The following is a 20,002-nucleotide window of genomic DNA, read 5'->3' as shown; positions in this document are numbered from 1 at the left end:
AGCCTTTAAGATTCTCTCTTTATCTTAATTTTTGGCATTTAATTATGCTGTATCTTGGTGTGGGTCTCTTTGGCTTCTTCTTACTTGGGGGGGGGGGGGGTTTCTCTGTGACTCCTGAAATTGTATGCCTTTTTTCTTCACCAAGTTAGGGAAGTTTTCTACCATTATTTCTTCAAATATATTCTCTAACCCTTGCTCATTTTCTCCTTCTTATGGAACTCTTATGATGTGGATATTGTTATTTTTTATTTTGTTCCACAGTTCTCTTAAACTTTTCTCCTATTTTCTCTTTTTTTTTTCTTTTTGGTTCTCTGATTGAGTGATTTATTTTCTACCTTGTTTTCTAATTTGCTGTTTTGATTCTTGGTTCCTCTTAATCTGCTGGTTATTCCTTCCAATGTATTCTTCATTTTTGCTTGGTGGTTTTTCATTTCCAGTTGGTTGATTTTCATTGTTTCTATATCTGTACTCATGCTATTGCGCTGCCTCATCATTACTATGAACTCTACCTCTGATACCTTGCTTCATTCTATTTCCTTTGTCCCTTCTTCTATAGATTTTTCTTGGTCTTGCATTTGGATTTTGTTTCTTTGTTTCACCATTTTGGCTGTGTTAGCAGGTTTTGGTGCCTGCCAAATTTTTCCTGTGAGTTTTGTTGTTGTGCTGATTGTGGCTCCCTCTCCTGAGTTTGGATAACTATGGAAGGGACCTCATTAAACACCAATGTCCAGTCTTACATTCTTTGGTAGGGTCACAGGCCAAGCAAAGACTCATTTATCCCAGAGCTTTTGCCTGCAGGCTATTAGTATTAGTTACCTAATGAGCCTCAGGTTGTAGCCCTGGGCTGAATGAAAAATTCCTCAGTTGGACAGGGTAAAAGCATTTACAGCAGGTGGGGAAATTTCTTTCCCCTGGGTTAAAGTTGCTTTGATTAGAAAGTTGTTTCTGAAGTCGGAGCAGGGATCTAGGCCTCAGCCTAAAAAGCTCATTCCCCAGAGCCAGGACCCCAACACTGAGGGTCAGGCCCAAAGGTCAAAGCCTTTAGAATCTTGTCTCTCCCTACTGGCTTGCTGGTAGTCTTGGCTGTTTATGATCCTTAGGTTGAACTTCTGTGGCAAGGTGATGTTAAATTCCCAAGGGAGGGACAATTGCTTCTCCCCCAGGGTAAAGCTGCTCTGATTGGGCTACTTGACAGAGATGGCTACTGAAGCATGGGGGAGTGATTCAGCATAGGAACTCAGGTCTCAGCCTTTACAGCTGAGTCTGGGGAGTTACTATTCCCAACACTGAGAGCCAGGTCCAAAGCTCAAGATTTTCAGAGGCCTTTCTCTGCCTGTTGGCTGGCAGGTACTCTCTAGCTGTTAATGAGCCTCAGGTTGAACTTTTTAGGCCAGGTGGTATTAAATTCCTGAGGGAGGGGCAGTTGCTTCTCCTCAAGGCTACAGCCACTCTGGGAAGGGGGTCTTTGAGGAAAATGGCTACTGTCCTTTGGTGTGTAACTCAGCACAAAGCTCCTCCTCAGTTCTCTCCCCAGTGCCACAAACCCCTGACTCTCCTAACACACTCTAGTCCAGTCTGCCCTCCCTCTTCTGGAGCTCAAGTGAGTGGCTGTAGCTGTAATTTAGTGCACTGGCTCTTCAAGGAAGTGCCAGTGTTTCCTGCGTCTCTCCCTGCCAGACAAAACCTCTGCTCTGGTGATTTTCTCATCCAAGTCTTATGTGGGTAACTTTCCCTGTTCTGCCACTCTATGCTGGGGAGCCAGCTCAGGGTTTTAACCCCTGACTTCTCAGAACAAACTGCTGACAGCTAAGACATCTCTCAGCTGCCTTCTCGTATCTCCACAGCTCCTACCAGTCTTGATTGGGGGTCCTCTTTATGTCCCTTGGTATAAGGGTTGTCTCCACCTGCTCTTCAGTTGGGTTTCCCAGATGACTTGTCTTTATTTTAGTTGTAATTACAGTTTGGTCCTGGGAGACAGTCTGTGTAGCTTCCACTCACTTCAGAGCAATTTTCATATGTTCTTCAGTTGTTTTTTGTATCAAGGTCAGCTCAGACATTCTGCATGTAACTATGACTTGCTGGTTCAACTTTTACTGTCCACCATAACAACTTTTACAGAGCCCCGCAGGACCAACCCCTGTGGTGCTCCAGAGAGGTGAAAACTACCTCTTCCCCTTCCCACCCTTCCCCTTCCCACTGCCCATTCCAGTTAAACTTTATCTCCAGTTGTCCCAGGCATTCCTCATAGTAAGTATTCTGATAATTATTTTGATAGATTTTAGTTTGTCCCTATCCCCTCAGTGCCCTGGAACTGAAGCCAGCAGACAAGTTTTATTGAATGGGGCAGGATAGGGCTGTGCTGTCACCCTTACTGGTCCTTCTTTGGGGATATTTCTCCCTGGCAGGGCTGCTAAGGTACCTTTGGCCTTGTTTAGGACCCTTGGTTGCCTCTGTGTACACTGCTGTGAAGCCACATTTTCTCTATTCATCATGCATATAGCCAGAGATTTTGGACCCAAGCACACAGGACCTTAATTAGGTCCCTGTTAATTGAAATGGACAGGGCTGCTCAGCCCTTCGAGTTAGGTTTGGATTCTGATTCTGTTATCCATCCAGTGTATTTGATCTCCCTCTGAGCTTTATGTCACATACACCTTTGATCACATGCTGCCTCTCTCTTCCAGTCATTAGCAATGATGCTGAGAAGGGAGTAAGAAGCCATATTCTATGGGCAAGCCATATAGTCTTCACTCTAATGAGCCTTCCAAGAATGGGATTACCACTCCAGCCCCCTTCTGGTATTGGTCCACCCAGACAGACTCTCACTATGCAGTGTCTCCATCACTCTAGGCGGTGTCCCCCCATCACCTTGTGACAGGAGTGGGGAGGTGGGTCGGCCTGACTTTTCTGTTTGCCTGGGCTGGCTTTTAAGTGGCTGGCACTTTGGTTTCTAAGTATTTAGACTGTGGAATTCTGTCAGACATCTGAGTCTGGGTTACGAACTGTAGTTTGCAAAAATACCTTTTCTCTCTTGCTAAATTGGACATTGTCTTGTCTTGGACATCTTCCCACTTTCTTTGCATTCATGAGATTGCCAGCAATGAGAAAGTTTTTTCTGTAAGTAAATTCAGAGCTGAGATGTGATTCATCTGCATCAGAAGATTTGAATTCATTTAGTGTGACTGAATGTTCTCTCACAATCTCTCCCCCAACTTGTGTTTCAATTCCCTCATATCAGTGTTTGATTCACCCTTTTCAGTCTGAAGATTGTTCTCCTTGATAGAAAATTGGAGTTTAGTAGTTCTTTTTCTCCATCATCTGTTAACTGAACACCTTTCACCCCAATATAGGCCTAATCCCTTCTTGTTCCTATCCTTCCTAATCCAATTTTAAAGCCCCAATTTTGTCCTTAGTATTTTCCAAATAGCTCAGCTTGCCTGGACCACCCCCCAACCCCCCTGCTTCTTTCTTTTACAGGCCTAGGCCACTCCTTAGTATTCCTGACTGGTTCTGCACCCTCTTGCCCTCTGTTAGATGTGCTTCTATGAGAGCTCCCTCCACTGCCCCCAGAGACCCTCTAGGACAGGAACTCTCAGGAGTTTCACTCTGGAAAGCATAGGGCAGGAATCACCTCTGCATCTTCGAATCATAGCTTTCCTTCTCAGAAGATTTGACATGCACCTGGAGGAACAAGCAGAGGGCCCATCATGTTTTTCAGGTGCATTGGGGCTAAGAACAGCTTGCCATCCTTTTCCCCTTATTAATATCCTTCATGACTATATTACTCAGAAATGTGTTCTTAAAAGACTATTATTGTTCTTAAGCTGTCCTCTCACCACAGAATGGTGGTTCTTGACAAGGGGCGATTTTGCCCTCCAAAGGACATTTGGTGGTGTCTGGAGACATACTGGTTGCCCTGATTGGGGGAAGGTACTATTGGTATCTTGTGCATAGAGTTCTGGAATGCTGTTAAGCATTCTGTCATGCCCAGGACAGCCCCACAACAAGGAAAAAAGTGTTAATAATGCCACTAATTGTGGTCATCATTGTCACCAAGGTACCTGTTCATAAGTGCATATTTCCTCTGGAGAATCCTGTTCCAGGTAGGGCCCAGATAAGCATTTTAACCAGCACACACAGATGATTCTAACCATTTGAAAAATACTGTTTTAGAATCTTGGGTAAGAGCCTGGAATTCCTTGGACCCTTTGACCCCTGTGAGAGCCCCAGGTGCTCCTGCATTTAGACCCACCCTCCCCTGAGCTGCCAGAAACTCTGAGGTCAAGTGGGCTTTTTTCTTTGGGCCTCCTTAAGTCCAGCGCCTTGTTCTCTGGACAGCCCAGATTTTCATCCCTACTTTCTTAAATGTTAGAGCCGAGTAAGAGAGACATTTTTCAGGTGGATGATAAGTAGGATGCTGCCCTGTCACCACTGCCCCATCCCTATCATAATCTGCTTGAGGAGGAGGGACACTGCTTACTTCCCACTCAGACCTAACCTTGCTCCCTCTTTCTTTCGGCCTAAAGCCAGGTGGGTTTTAGCATGTTTGAGCTCTCAGGTTTGGCATGTATTTTTTTTATAGGGGGTTACTATGTCTCTACCTTCTAGTCAGGACTGTGGGAGCAGTGCATAATCCTGGAGCAGCTTTTATTGCTGCTTACTCAGACACAGCTGGTCATAAGTAGCCACAGTCATTTGAATACTTTTGTATATCTCCACTGGCTGTTTCCCATCTTACACATTGAACATCAGGCATTACAAAGCATTTTAGGATATTCAGAGACTAAAGTAGAAGCTACACAGCTCTGTCATCTTCTCTAGAAGAGAAATTGTGCTGGACCTGGTCTAGGACCACAGTATTGCTTGCTCTTCCTATGTAACCTGAAGGAGATCTGGTGATTGCTCAAGTGCGTTATATACAAGGTCTGTCTTTCCCCTGCCCTTCTTCTGAAGCCTTCTCACTGCCTTGCTTCATTTTTTTGTTCTTTCAAGTCTATCATTCACTGCATACTTCACTGATATCAACAGTGGTATTGGCAGAGTGAAAGCTGAGGAGGGAAGACTTCTTTGTCAGCTCAAGAGAGATCTCGAGCACATTCAGTCCCTGTCCTTCCCTAGTGCTATTGATTCAGGATGCAAGATGCCAGTTCAGCTGAGGGCTGGTTCAGGTTGATCAATCAAAGGAACTAATCCACAGAGCCAGGTCTGACTGGAGCTCCATGATAAGAACTTCTGGTTATCCACATCCCTTTACTGGCCTCTCCTGTCCCTGGCAGCCACCAACACTGAACAGAGAGTTGTGGCCTTACACCAGCTTTTAGGTGACCACCCATACCTTCCATTTGTCAGATGCCTAAGAACCAGGCACTTCCCCTTAGGCTTTATCTGCCATCACACAGGTTTTATGAGGTAGATGCAGTTATTCCCATTGGACAGATGAGGACTTGAGACCTCAGGAATGACAAGAAGCTTGTGCAAGACCACCAGCCTCATAAGTGGTAGAGGGGGATTTATTTACACTTGGGACTGGCCAATTTAAGAATCATTAGTCTGGCCTCCAATGTTCAAGCTATAACATGTTTATTTTTATAAAGGTCAGGCTGTATGCATCAGAAATGGAAATGGTCATAGCCCTGCAGAAGCAGCCATGTTGTGTTGCTTATTCTGCATCCAGACTGTGTCCTCTCTAGATTGTCTTATGCCACATCCTGTACTTGTGAAGTACTTGTCTGGGGAGCTTCTAGCTGCTCTGGCAGCCTATGTTTTGCATAAATACTTGTATAGGGCTTCAGTATTTACCTACAGTTTTGTTCATGCTCTTTGGATTACCGGAAGTGTTCACAGTAATGTCTAACCCAAAAGAATCCTAAGGAAAAAGAGTGGGTCATTTGACTTAGGAGGAAACGTCAGAATCAAGGGTCAGGGGACTCCTGATTATGTCAATGTGCCTGGCCAGCAGCAGGGGCGCCAAGAATTGTGCAAGGACACACATGGAGGCAATTCCATGTGGAGGGCTCACCATTACCCCAGCCCACCATCTTCCCCTTTAAATGTGCAGTGCATGGCCCCACTTGTCCTCCACATTGGAAAACTCAAGGTTGGCTGGTTTCTTTTATCTCCTTGTCCCTGTATTTCCTACATTCAGTTCATTACCACACTTCCAAAATAGTTAAAATCTGTCTCTTTCCCCATCCTCAGTGCCTCATTATCTGTTACCCAGAGGAGAACAGTCATCCCTAATGGTCTCCTTGAGTTTAGTGGCAGTACCTATAGTCCAGATTCCTTATGACCACAAACTAAAAATGCTGGTTCTATGCTAAAAAAAAAAAAAAAAAAAAAAAATGGTCCTCATCCTTATCTGAACTTCACAGTCCCAGGCACTCAGCCACTGCCTACCATCTGCTCACAATTTCCACAACTCCACCTTATACTCTCCCACCAGTAGAATACCTGCTTATGCTTTGGTGTATACTCAGTGCTCCTTTTTTTGGGCCCTGACTGAATGTGCCATCCTGTACTATACTTTACCTGGCCTGTTTCTGCATTAGTTTTAAGACTCAGCTGAGCCCATTATTACTCCAGGAAGCCTCTCTAGGTCCTTCTTTGCAGAGCTCAGTGTTTTGTAGGCCCCACATTGGCCACTGCATCTTGACATTGGTCAGTCTTTTGCCCTAATTTAGCTCCAGTTCAGGAAGTGGATTCTTATTCCCATCATAGCACCAGAAATCCAGAATTTAGATTAGAAAAAAAAGAGGGAGGAGAAGGGTACTCTGTGGAATGGTAGCCCCCATAGTACAGGTCCTGGGAAAGCCTGAATGCCTTGTTTGCCTACCCCACAAGTTGGGCAGTGCCCACTGGTATGTTCAGAGAGAAAGGCTTCCTACCTATTCAGTAGCAGCATCTCAGAACTGTCACTGGACACTGGAAGACTGTAGGGGGACAGGGTGCAGGCACATGGCTCATACTGCATTTAAAATCCATGTCAAGTCTTCTGGAAAAGATGGCAGGATAAATAAATGCAGTAGATGCATTCTCCCACAACCACATCATAATTACAACTAAACTACAGAACAACCACCATTCAGAACCACCAGAAATCTACCTGAACAGGAGTCCTACAACTAAGGATATAAAGAAAAAAAAACACATTGAGACTGGTAGGAGGAATGGAGATGGGGAACAGGCTAGTCCTACACCCATGTGTGGCAGATAAAAATTGAGAGAAATATTGCTGCAGCAGAGATGCCCCCTGAGGAGCGAAGGGTCTCAGGTCCCCCAGCCAAGGGTTCCAGAACCAGGAAGAGAAGTCTCCATAACTTCTGGCTGTAAAAACCAGCACGGATTGTGACTAAGTAAGATGCAGGGCTTCTGAAGTCCCAGGAAGTTCCTCTTAAAGCAGCAGTTCTCAACCTGTGGGTCGCGACCTTTTGGGGGGTTGAACGACCTTTCACAGGGGTCAGCTAAGACCATCAGAAAACACACAATTCCAATGGTCTTAGGAACCAAGACACCACTCCTCTATTCATCTCCAAATGGATCCACCCACATGCAGATATGCCCATATGCAACATGAGGAATTGTATTAAAGGGTCGCAGCATTAGGAAGGTTGAGAACTACCGTGTTAAAGGGACTGCATATGGACTTATTTGGGATCATTCCCTCTGAGCTCCAGTACTGGGACAGCAGCTCAAAAGTCACCAGAGAGGGACTTCTGGTCAAGATGGTGACGTAGGTAAACGTGGCATTTGCCTCTTCCCACAACCACATCAAAATTAAAACTAAACTACAAAACAACCATCAATCAGAACTGCCTAAAATCGAGCTGAATGGAAGTCCTACAACTATGGAATTAAAGAAGCCACATTGAGACTGGTAGGAGGGGTGGATGCCCAGACTGGCTGGTCCCACACTCGAGTGGTGGATAAAAATCAGGAGGGACACCTCGACTGTGAAGGTTCTCTCTGAAGAGTGAGGGGTGCCCATCCCACACCAGGCTCCCAGCTCGGGGTTCCAGTGCAGGAAGAGAAGTCCCCATAATTTCTGGCTGTAAAAACAAGTAGGTACTGAGGCTGAGGGAGGCTGAGACCTCTGGAGTCCCAGGCAGTTCCTCTTAAAGAGCCCGAGTATGGACTTACTTGGACCCTCTCCCTCTGAACTCCAGTGTAGGGGAGGCAGCTTGAAAGGCACCACAGTCATACAGTGAAGAACTGAGTTGTTTGGCATTGGAGCGAGAGCTGGAGAGGCAGCTTTCTTCCAGACAGATGTGCTGGCAGAGACCTTTGTTACTCTGGTGAGCCCTTCCCCCATGGGCGCCATATCTGGGACTCCAGCAACCTGGCTCACTATTTGCCTTGCCCTGGTCATTCCCTGAGGCCCTGCCCCACCCAACTTTCAGGCCCAGCTAACCTATTTCCAGTTGCTTTACCATAGGATTGGCCTATCTTGGATCCTGCTTCAGATTTTCCTAAAATCTCTCAAACAAGCATCTGGTCTCAGCGAGCCCCATGCTGGCCATTCAGTGCTCCAGGCCTGGCACTAGAAGCAACCAGCCTTGAGTCACAACTTGCTTTTCCTGAGTCCCTCCAAATCTAGCACAGGAAGCAGCCATCTGCAGATCACTTTGTAGCTTATGCTGGGCAGCCCCAGGTGGAACACAGGCAGTGGCTGACCTTGCACCAGAGCCAGCACACCCAGTGGACAGCTTCAGACCACATCGAAACACCATCACCCAACCACCGCCAGAAGTGACAGGCTCAATGAGTGGACTTAGTGGGTACCAGAACCATGCTGAAGTAAGTTTTGCTCTGTGTGGTGGGCCCCGACACAGCTGATCTGCCAAGGTAGTCAGAAGTTAGTGGGCAGTGGGCACAGCCTGTGCTTGCAGCTTATCAGCCTGAGTAAATCCCTCCCACTGATGTGCCTATAGCAACAAAGACTCAATTATAACAAAAGGGTAAACAGTCCACACAAAGGGGTGCACCTTTGAGGGCCCAGCTGAAGTGATCAGGGAGGCTATGCCACTGGATTCTACATAACTCCTACAACAATAGGCCACCCTTCGAAGCTTAGGAGACATAGCAACTCTACCTAATTCATAGAAACAATCACAGGGAAGCAGCCAAAATGAGGAGACAATGAAACATGTCCCAAATGAAAGATAAAAACAAAACTCCAGGAAAAGAATTAAATAAAATGGAGAATTCAAAATACTGATTATAAAGATGCTCAAGGAACTTAGTGAGAAATTCAAGGAACTTAAGGAGAACTCCAAGGAACTTAGTGAGAACATCAACAACATAAAAAAGGACCAGTCAGAAATGAAGTGTGCACTAACTAAATAAAGAATAGTTTACAGAGAATCAGTAGTAGAATAGGTAAAGCTAAGAAGCAAACCATCAATTTGGAATATAAGGAAGCAAAAAACAGCCAATAAGAACAGCAAAAAGAAAAAAGAATCCCAAATGAGGATAGTGTAAGGAGCCTCTGGGACAACTTCAAGCATGCCAATATTCGCATTATGAGGGTGCCAGAGGAAAAGAGAGAGAGCAAGAAATTGAAAACCTATTTGAAAAAATAATGACAGAAAACTTTCCTAACTTGGTGAGGGAAACAGACATATAAGTCCAGGAAGCACAGGGAGTCCCAAACAGGAGAAACCAAAAGATGTCCACACCAAGATACATCATCATCAAAATGCCAAAAGTTAAAGACAGAGAGAATCTTAAAAGCAGCAAGAGAAAAGCAGTTTGTTACCTACAAAAGAGCTCCCATGAGACTGTTGGCTGATTTCTCAAAAGAAACTTTGAAGGCCAGAAAGGAGTGGCAAGAGATCCTCAAGGTGATGAAAAGCAATGACCTACAACCAAGATTACTCTATCCTGCAAAGCTGTCATTTGGAATCAATGGCCATATCAAGAGTTTCCCAGACAAGAAAAAGCTAAATGACTTTATCACCACCAAACCAATATTATAGGAAATGTTGAAGGGTCTTCTTGAAGGAGAAGAACAAAAATATGAACAATAAAATGGCAATTAATACATATCTATCAACAATTGAATCTACAAACAAAATGAGCAAGCAGAACAGAAACAGACTCATAGATACAGAGAACTTTTTGTTGCTTGCCAGATGGGAGGGGGTTGGGGACCTGGTGAAAAAGATGAAGGAATTAAGAAGTACAAATTGGTTGTTAGACTGATGAACCTCAAAGGGAAGGGGGAGGGGTGGGGGGATGAGATAAACCAAAAAACTTCTATGTATATATGCATAACTAATGGACACAGACAATAGTGTGGGGAAGGCAGGAGGAGGCAGGATTGGGGAGGAGGGGTCAATGGGGGAAGAAAGGGGGAGACATCTGTAATAGTCAACAATAAAGATAAGTTAAAAAATAAATAAGTTCTTGTTACTCAAAAAAAAAAAAGGCACCAGAGACATACAGGGAGGAACTTAATTGTTTGGCATCAGGGCAAAAGTAGGAGGGGCAGCTATCTCTCAGAGAGAAATGCTGGCAGAGGCCATTGTTCCTTTTCTGAGCCCTTCCTGCACAGAGTCCACAGGCAGGCACCATATCTGAGTTTCTAGCAACCTGGCTCATACTGTTAGACCTGCCCTGGTGATTCCCTGAGATTACCCCTCACCCATATTTTGAGCACCACCCCCCCCCCAAGCTGTTTCCAGTGGCTTTTCCATACAAATGGCCTGTCTTAGCTCATGCTTCAGACTTTCCTAAAATCTATCAAACAAGCAGCATCTGGCCTTAGCATGCCTAGTGCAGCCCGCCTTAGTTTGCAGTTTGGCCTCTCCTGGGCACCATCTGCAGATTACTTTGTAGTTCATTCTGGGAGTTCCAGGGCAGAACACAGGTGGCAACTGACCTTGGCCTGTACCTGCCAGGAAGCCCCAGAGCCAGTGAACCCAGTTGGCGGCTTCAGACCATGTTGAAACACTACCCAACCACCTCCAAAAGTTATACACTCAAGGGTCAGACTCAGCTGACATCAGAGCTCTGTTGAAGTAAGTCCTGCTCTGTAGGTTGGGCCTCTGCATAGTGGTCTCAGCCAGGTCTCATAGTCAAACCGCCTGGGGGTAAATCCCTCCCATTGAGGTGCCAACAGCATTCAAGGCTCAACTACAACAGGAGGGTGTACACACAGCCCACATGGTGGGAGAATGTACCTGGAGTGCCTAGCTTGGGTGAATGGGGAGGCTGTGCCACTGGACCCTACAGAATACCTACTACATTAGGCTACTCTACCAAGCCCAGGAGACACATAAGCTCTACCTAATAGGTAGAAACAAACACAGGGAGGCTGTCAAAATGAGGAGACCAAAAAAAAAAAAAATGGGTCTCAAATGAAAGAACAGAACAAAATTTCAGAAAAAGAACTAAAAATGGAGACAATCTACTAGATGCAGAGTTCGAAACATTGGTTATAAGGATGCTCAATGAACTTAGTGAGAACTTCAACACCATGAAAAATTGAACATCTATTTGAAAAAATAATAACTGAAAACTTCCCAAACCTGGTGAAGGAAATAGACATACAAATCCAGGAAGTGCAGAGAGTCCCAAACAAGATGAACCCAAAGAGGCCCACACCAAGACACATTATAATTAAAATGCCAAAGGTAACAGACAAAGAAAGAATCTTAAAAGCAGCATGAGAAAATCAGTTACCCACAGGGAGCTCACATAAGACTGTCATCTGATTTCTCAACAGAGAATTTGCAGACTACAAGGGAGCGGCAAGAAATATTCAAAGTGATAAAAAAAAAACAAAAAAAAAAACACAACAACAACAAGGACCATAACCACAATTATCTAGCAAAGCTATCATTTAGACTCAAAGGACAGATAAAGAGCTTCTCAGAGAAGAAACGGCTAAAGGAATTTACTACCAAACTAGTACTACATGAAATGTTAAAGGGTCTTTTTTAAGAAGAAGAAAAAAGATTTAAATAAAGCGGCAATAAATACATATATATCAATTGACTCTAAAAAAAAAAAAACAAATAAATGAACAAGCAGACCAGAAAAATACTCATAGATACAGAGAACAATTTGATGGTTGCCAGATGAGGGGTGTGGGAATGAGTGAAAAAAGGTGAAGTGATTAAAAAGTACAAATTGGTAGTTACAGAATGGTCATGGGAATCCGGCCAGTGTGGCTCAGTGGCTGAGCATTGACCAATGCACCAAGAGGTCGTCGGTTTGATTCCCATTCTGGACATATGACCAGGGTGTGGGCCCAGTTCCCAGTGAGGGGCATGCAGAAGGTGGCCAATCAATGTTCTTCTCATCAATGTTTCTCTGTCTCTCTCCCTCTCACTTCCTCTCTCTCTCAAATCAATAATAATAATAATAATAATAATAATAATAATAATAAAAGAATGGTCACGGGGATGTAATCTACAGCATTGGGAATATATAGTCAATAATATTCTAATAACTGTGTATGGTATTGAATGGGCATGAGATTTATCAGAATGATCATTTAGTGAGTTATATAATGTCTAATCACTGGCTTATACACCTGAAACTAATATAATATTGTATGCGAACTGTAATTGAAAAATCAAAAAATGATTAAATAGAAAAGAAAAAGAATTTACCTCAGTGCTTTCCCTCAGACATTCAGGACACCAGCGATGATACAGGGTAAGTATTGTGAATGATGTGGATTCTGGTTTTATAAGTATTTAATTAAAGACCTCCAAGACTTCTGGTGAGGGCTCTTGATGGCATACTTTATGCAGTTTTAAATAAGCCAAAATCAGTGTAGAGGTGTTTCAGTTTTCATAGAATCCTGCAGTCCCAGATTTTAAAGGCAAGCACAGAGAGGGTTGGTTATTTACCCAAGTAAAATGGCTCATGAAAGGGCTTCTAAAAATCAGTGCTCCATATTTTTTTGAAATGCTTTGGAATATAAGGAATTCATGCATAGTTACTGATTCTCTCTAAGGCAGTGGTTCTCAACCTTCCTAATGCTGTGACCCTTTAAATACAGTTTCTCATGTTGTGGTGACCCCCAACCATAAAATTATTTTTGTTGCTACTTCATAACTGTAATTTTGCTACTGTTATGTCTTAGGCTACTCCTGTGAAAGGGTCGTTTGACCCTCAAAGGGGTCACAACCCACAGATTGAGAACTGCCGCTAAGGAATGTCACCATGAAAACCTATAGGATCTCATACTTTCTGTTAGTCTCCCAGGAGAAATATAGGTCATTCCATTGTTTCTTATTAAAATGATCAGACTTGCCAAATATTTTGAATGGCATCTGATGAGAACACTGGCGATCAGGAAAATAAATAGAATATATAGCAGAATCTGCTCATTTGTTCCTGGTTGCTGTTTATTAGCTGGTGACTTTGCCTAATCTAGAATAATGGTACTCACAGGATACTTGCTTTGTGCCAGTCCCTGTGTGGCTCATATAGCCTGCTACTTTATAAATACTCAATAAATACTTATTGAGTGACTCATGACCACATGAAAAAGGACTCTCAGCCAATTTGGAGGGAAAGCAGCTTTCTAATCAGATTTTCACCAACCCTAGTACCCAGTAGCAGACAGAACCTGGGGAGGGGTGCTAGGAAAGGGGCCTGGTGAATTCAAATGATACAAAAGCAGCAGCAAGGTATTTGGGAGAAAAGTGAGTGTGAAGTTTTCTGAGCCTTGTGAGAAGAAACTGAACTAAATTGCCAAGACTCCAGGGGTGTTTGCCTGCACACGGGAACTGTGTATGAAGCAAATTTGGCACATTAACCTGCTAGAATTGTGACAGTGTTGTATTGTCATTTTAGGTATTTGTATTTTGTGACATTTTAAAAAGTGTGGTGAAGTATAATGGTTAACATTATACTTTTCTGTTTGGTCAGCAGTGTTTATTGCAGATATCTCACTTCCCTAATGAATGTGATTTTAAAAACTTAGGCATCACTTTTTTGTTTTAATTGTATCCTATGACTCCCCTGCTCCTCCCCCCCAAGGGTACTGGAATGTACTTCATTGAAAAATGAATTTTGCTTCATAGAAATTCATTTTAAATCAAACTCTAACAGAATACATTTATTCCATTAAGGTAAACATTATTTTGTCTTATGTTTATGATTGGAGGAATAAAAATTATGAGGAAAGTCAGTGAAAGAACTGGATCAATAAAATTTAAAGAAGGAAAGCAAATGGATGACTCAACAGACTGAGGAATATGAGTAGAATTGAAGGAATAGGGTTTTGTTTTGTTTTGTTTTGTTTTGTTTTTATCACAACATAAGGTTTTATTTATACTTGGAAGCTGAAGTCATTATCTGTAGTTAATTCATAAGGAAAATGTCTATCTTTTCATTCAAGTACATGTTTATAATTAGTGTGTTACGCCTTTCTTTTACCTTTTATTATACTTTTTATGACCTTGATTTTTATTAAAACAGCAAGTAAAAAAGACTTAAATCTCTTTTACTTATCCTCTGTCACTACATAATCAGGCCCAAATGATGGGATCAGAGAGGCCTCAAAGGGGCTTTGATAGAGAAACATCCTGAGTATGAAGATTTTTAAGTTGCTGGTCAATGAATTATCAACAGCTGACTGCTACCCTGAGGCCAAAATTGTGCCTCTGCTGAAATAAGGAAAAAAGAGAAATGTGTGAATCTCCTGAAACTCAGGAAGGGTAAACCAGAACCAATGAGATTGTTACCTATAGGGGATGCATAAAAATGGGTTGGGAAAACAGGGAATGAAATGGGGCATCTCTGAGTGTACTTTTTATATATAGTTTGACTTTTGAACATGTTAATATTTTGCTTATTCAAAAATTAAATCAACAAAGATAGGGTTAAAAATTAATACAAATAGAAATAAATGAGCCTCGCTACATATCAAATAGATACCACCCCACACAGAAGGAACAGCAATATTAATTTAAATGGACTTTTAGTTTGGGCAAAATGGCCAGACTCAGCTCTTCCTGCTTATTTCTACTAAGTACAACTATGAACCCTGGAAATAAGTTGGAGGCAACCATAGGAGAACTCTTAAAGTTGGAAGAAGGAAGGAGACCGGCTAGGGACCCTGCAACTGGAAGAATAACAGCCTGGTGCCTCATGAGTTCCCACCCAATGACTGAGAGCAACCCAGTGCCATTATCTCTGGCCCCCAACCATAGTGGCAAACAAGTACCCAGAAAGGCTTATTTCTCTACCAGATTGAGAGGGAATCCCAGCAACAATATTGGGTAGTTCTAGTGGCACCAGAAAGAGGCATCAAGTGGGAACCCCTCTAACAAGTTTTTCCAAGAACCACTCTTTATCCTTCCAGGCCATAGGCTCATTTTCTTCACCCAGAGACCCTCAAGAGGCTCAACAGCACCAACAGGTTCATGCCACAACAAGGAGTCCAAAATAGGAGCACTCTTTATCCAGTCAGTCAAAGACTCCCCTCCCTACCTAGAAATACCAGGTGGCTAGGAAGCACTGGCCTTGGATGTTCTTTGTCCTGTGGACCAGAGACCATTCTCTCACCTAGATACAACAGCAGAGGACATTCTGCTCCAAGTTGTTATGGCAGTGCTCTCTTCCCTCACCTGGAGACTCTAGAAGGGCTGACTCTGGCAGGAGAAATTTTCCCACAAGTGGCTGGCAAGGAAGCATTCTTTGTCCCCATAGCCTAGGGAAGCACTTTCTGTCCCCATAGGTAACCCCAGCAGAGATTAGCAAGAGCTGGAGACCTCAGATGAACCAGGCAGATAAAAATAGTGCAATAAATGCTCTGATTGAGCAAATCCTAAAGAAGATGAATCTAAAGAAATCCACATCTAGACTATAATAATGAAACTTCTGAAAACCAAATACAAAAAAAAAAAAAAAAAAAAATCTTGAAAGCATCAGAGACAATTAACATATTAGTTATAAGGTAACACCAATTTGAATGATAGTGGAATCTCATTTCAAACCATGGTGGCAAAAAGGAAATGACATATTTTTCAGGTGCTATAAGAAAATATCTATTAGTCATGATTCTATACCCAGCAAAACTATCCTTTAGGAATGAAGAGGAAATAAGATATTCTCAGATTACAGAAAACTAAGAGAATTTGTTGCTAGCCAATGTAACTTAAAGAATGGCTAGAGTAAGTTCTTCAAACAAAAAGCAAATTATATAAGAAACAATCATGGCACATGAAAAAAGCAAAAAATGTGGATAAATAGATTACTCTTATGAGCTTTTAAAGTTATATTTGATGATTGAAACAAAAAATATAACACTCTGATGTGAGGCCAATGTTTAAAAGATGCTCAAAGCAAAAGTTTTAAAAAGCAAAGAGAAGAAGAAAAGATAAATAGACAAAGGGTTTCTATACTTTAAGCAGTAAAACAATGATACCAGTAGACTGTGGTAAGTTGCATATGTATACTGTAATATTTAATTCAACCACTGAGGAAAATTATGAGGCAACAGATTTAAAAAACTCTTATTAATAAATCAACATGGAATCCTATGATATGTTTAAATAACCCACCGGAAGGCAAGAAAAGGGAATTGGAGAATGAGAAACAGAGGTAACAAAAAGAAAATGTATAATAAAATGGTAGACTTAAGCTCTAACATATCAATAGTTAACTTAAAGGTAGATGGTCAAATTTTCTAATTAAAAGGTAGAGATTGTTTTCTGGCTGATGTGGCTCAGTGGACTGAGCATCATGCCATGGACTGAGAGATCGCCTTCAGTTCTTGGTCAGGATACTTGCCCAGTAGGGGGGTTCAGGAGATAACTGATATATATTTCTATATCTCTCTCCCTCTCTCTCTAAAATGTCAATAAAAACATATTTAAAAAATAAAAAAATAAAAGGCAGAGATTGCCAGCGTATATTAAACACACAAATACACAACTATGCTATCTATAATAAACTCAGTTCAAATACAGTGACATAGGTTGAAAGTAAAAGGGTAAAAAAATAAAAGATATATCATGTCAACATTTATCCAAAAAAAGGGAAAAAATATGAGTGACTATGTTAATATCAGATAAAGTATTTCAGAGCAAAGAAAATTATCAAAGGATATCATAAGATGATAAAAGGATCAATCTATCAGTAAGACATAACAATCCCAAATATGTATGCATCAAATAATAGCATCTTAAAATACATGAAGCAAAATCTGATAGGGCTAAATACACAAATCTAAATAATAGTTGAGGGATATCAACACCCCCTTCTCAACAACTGATAGGAGTACGAGTTGGAAAGTCATCAAAGATATAAAAGATGTAAATGATACAACCAAGCAACAAGATCTAATTAACATGTAAGGTATACTCCAACAACAGCAGAATACATATTTTTGCAAGCACTTCTGGAGCAAAGATATACTGTATCTTGGGCCATAAAACAAACCTTAAAACATTTATAACAATTGAAATCAAAATATCAAAATAAGTGGGATACAGCTCAAGCAGAGCTGAAAGGGAAATTTGTTGCAGTAAATGCTTACATGAGAAAAGAGAAAAAGTTTTGAATTTAAGTTTCTACCTCAAGAAATCAGAAAAAAATGAGAGCTAAATTAACCCAAAGCAAGTAGAAGGAAGGAAATAATAAGGATAATAAAAATCAATGTAATTGAAACAGGAAAATAATAGAATTAATAAAACAAAAAGCTGGTTCTTGGAAAAAAATTTAATAAAATTATTAAACCTCTAGCAAGACTGACAACTCTAAGAAGAGGGGAGACATAAATGATCAATATCAGCCATAAAACTGATTATATTCCTAAAGAAGTCACAGCTTATAAAGGAAAATAGGGTGATATTGAGGACAACTTTATGCTCATAACTATGACAATATAGAATAAATGGACCAATTTCTTGAAAACCACAAACTACCAACATTCAATTAAGATGAAATTAATAACCTGAATTGTCCTAAAACCACCAAAGAAATTAATTTCATCATTTTATATATATATATTTTTTAATCCTCACTGGAGGACATTTTTCCATTTTTTGTTCAGGTAGAGTGGGAGGGAGAGAGAGGAACAGACGGAGAGAGAGAAACATCGATGTGAAAGGAACACATCGAGTGGCTGCCACCCGCACGACCGACCAGGGCCGGGGACAAACTGCAACCGAGGTACGCGCCCTTAGCGGGAACCGAACCCGGGTCTCTCAGGACCGCAGGCCGACGCTCTAACCGCTGAGCCAAACCGGCCGGGGCTAATTTCATCATTTTAAAACTCCAGAAATATGAATTCCAGTCCCAAATGGTTTCTCTGGAGATTTCTTCTAAACAGAAAAGAATTAAAACAATTTTTTACACAATTTCTTACAGAAAAGAGAAGATCAGGTTAAACTTTTCAAATCATTTTATGAAGCCAAGATCACCTTGACAGACAAACAGTATTACCAAACCAGACAAAGACAAATGGGAGCTACAGACCAATATCTCTCATTAACTTAGACACACACATCCTCAACAAAATATTTGCAAACCAATTCCAGCAATGTATAAAAAGAATTAGGCATTATGTATATATACCATGTATACGTAACGTGGGGTGTATTCCAGGTATGCAAGGTGGGGTATTGATTGATTAATTAATGAAATCCATATCAACATGCTAGGGGGGAAAATATGATCATGTTAACACATAAAAGCATTTGACAAATATTTATGATAAAACCTCTTAGAAAATTAGGAACAGAGGGAACTACCTAAACATTTTAAAGAGCATGTACCAAAAAACATATGGCTAACATCATATGTAATGATGAAATAATTCTGAGTACTTTCTTCTAAGATCAGGAACAAGGCAAGGATATTTGCTCTTGTTACTTTTACTTAACATTGTGCTGGAGTTAAGCCATGAGTAAAATACTAGCCACTGCAGTAAGACAAGAAAAAGAAATTAAAAACATATGAATTAGAAAGGAAGAAATAAAACTGTCCCTATTTGCATATGTCATGGTCATCTACATAGAAAATTCCAAGGAATTCTAAAAAAAAAATAAAAAATAAAAAACCCTCCTAATCTCCTAGTACTAGTAAAATAATAAGGGAAATGATCCCTGGTTGCTGATAGATGTGGAGGATGCCAGTGTAGTTGTAACATACTGAGAATTCCTAAGGAAACCCCAGAACAAATGGACACAGCAATAATCAAAGATATCCTAGAAAGAAATCTATCTGGACCAGAAAGATACCTAAATTTACAGCACACATATTTGCACACTTTGACCTGTGTGAGAGGGTATAGTCTATGGCTGCAAATAGCCTTTTCATCAATAGTAAGTTGATGGCAATTAAACCTGTGCATGGAGCCTGCCCACTCTGGGCCTATTTGCACTTTCCAGCTGTTCTGGCAGGTCTTCCAGGCTCATTCTACACAGATGGGCTTGAGTCTGTAATGACCCAGGCAAGAATCATCTCCTGACGCCCCACCCCCAACAACCCCCTGGATCCTGACCCAGCTCCCTGCCTCTCTTGGTATCTTCATGTTACCCTACATTCTGAGTGGTTTGTCTCTTTCCTTACCCTCAGGACCCTGTACTGGTCACTGTTGAGTGCAGCTTCTCTCAGCTGCCCACTCCCAGCCCTGCATCAGGCTGGGCCCGATATACACCGACAGGCCTGAATGAAACAGGGTCTTCGAGGGTGTGCATTTGTGCATCCTGCCTCCACCATAGTACATTTTTTAACTTATCTTCTTTCTTGTCTTATTCTTCCAAAGAGCAAAAGGCCCCAAATAAGTGTTTATTGAGTAAGAAAAGAAGAGGATATGGACTTTGGCCACAGACAGAAGGGTATGAGTACATTTGTCTCTGTGGTTAGCGGAATAGTGCCCCCCCCCACAAAGATGTCTATTTTGCAATTCGTCAAATCTGTGACTATATTGTTTTACGTGGCAAAGGGGAATTAAATTTGCAGATGGAATTATCCTGGATTATCTAAGTGGGCCCAGTCCTGAAAATAGAAGAGAAGAACAGAAAGGAAGTTT

This window comes from Molossus molossus, unplaced genomic scaffold (assembly GCF_014108415.1).
Source record: "Molossus molossus isolate mMolMol1 unplaced genomic scaffold, mMolMol1.p scaffold_m16_p_6, whole genome shotgun sequence".
Taxonomy (NCBI): Eukaryota; Metazoa; Chordata; class Mammalia; order Chiroptera; family Molossidae; genus Molossus; species Molossus molossus.
The sequence above is the reverse complement of the archived record's forward strand: the minus strand, read 5'-3'. Positions refer to the sequence as shown.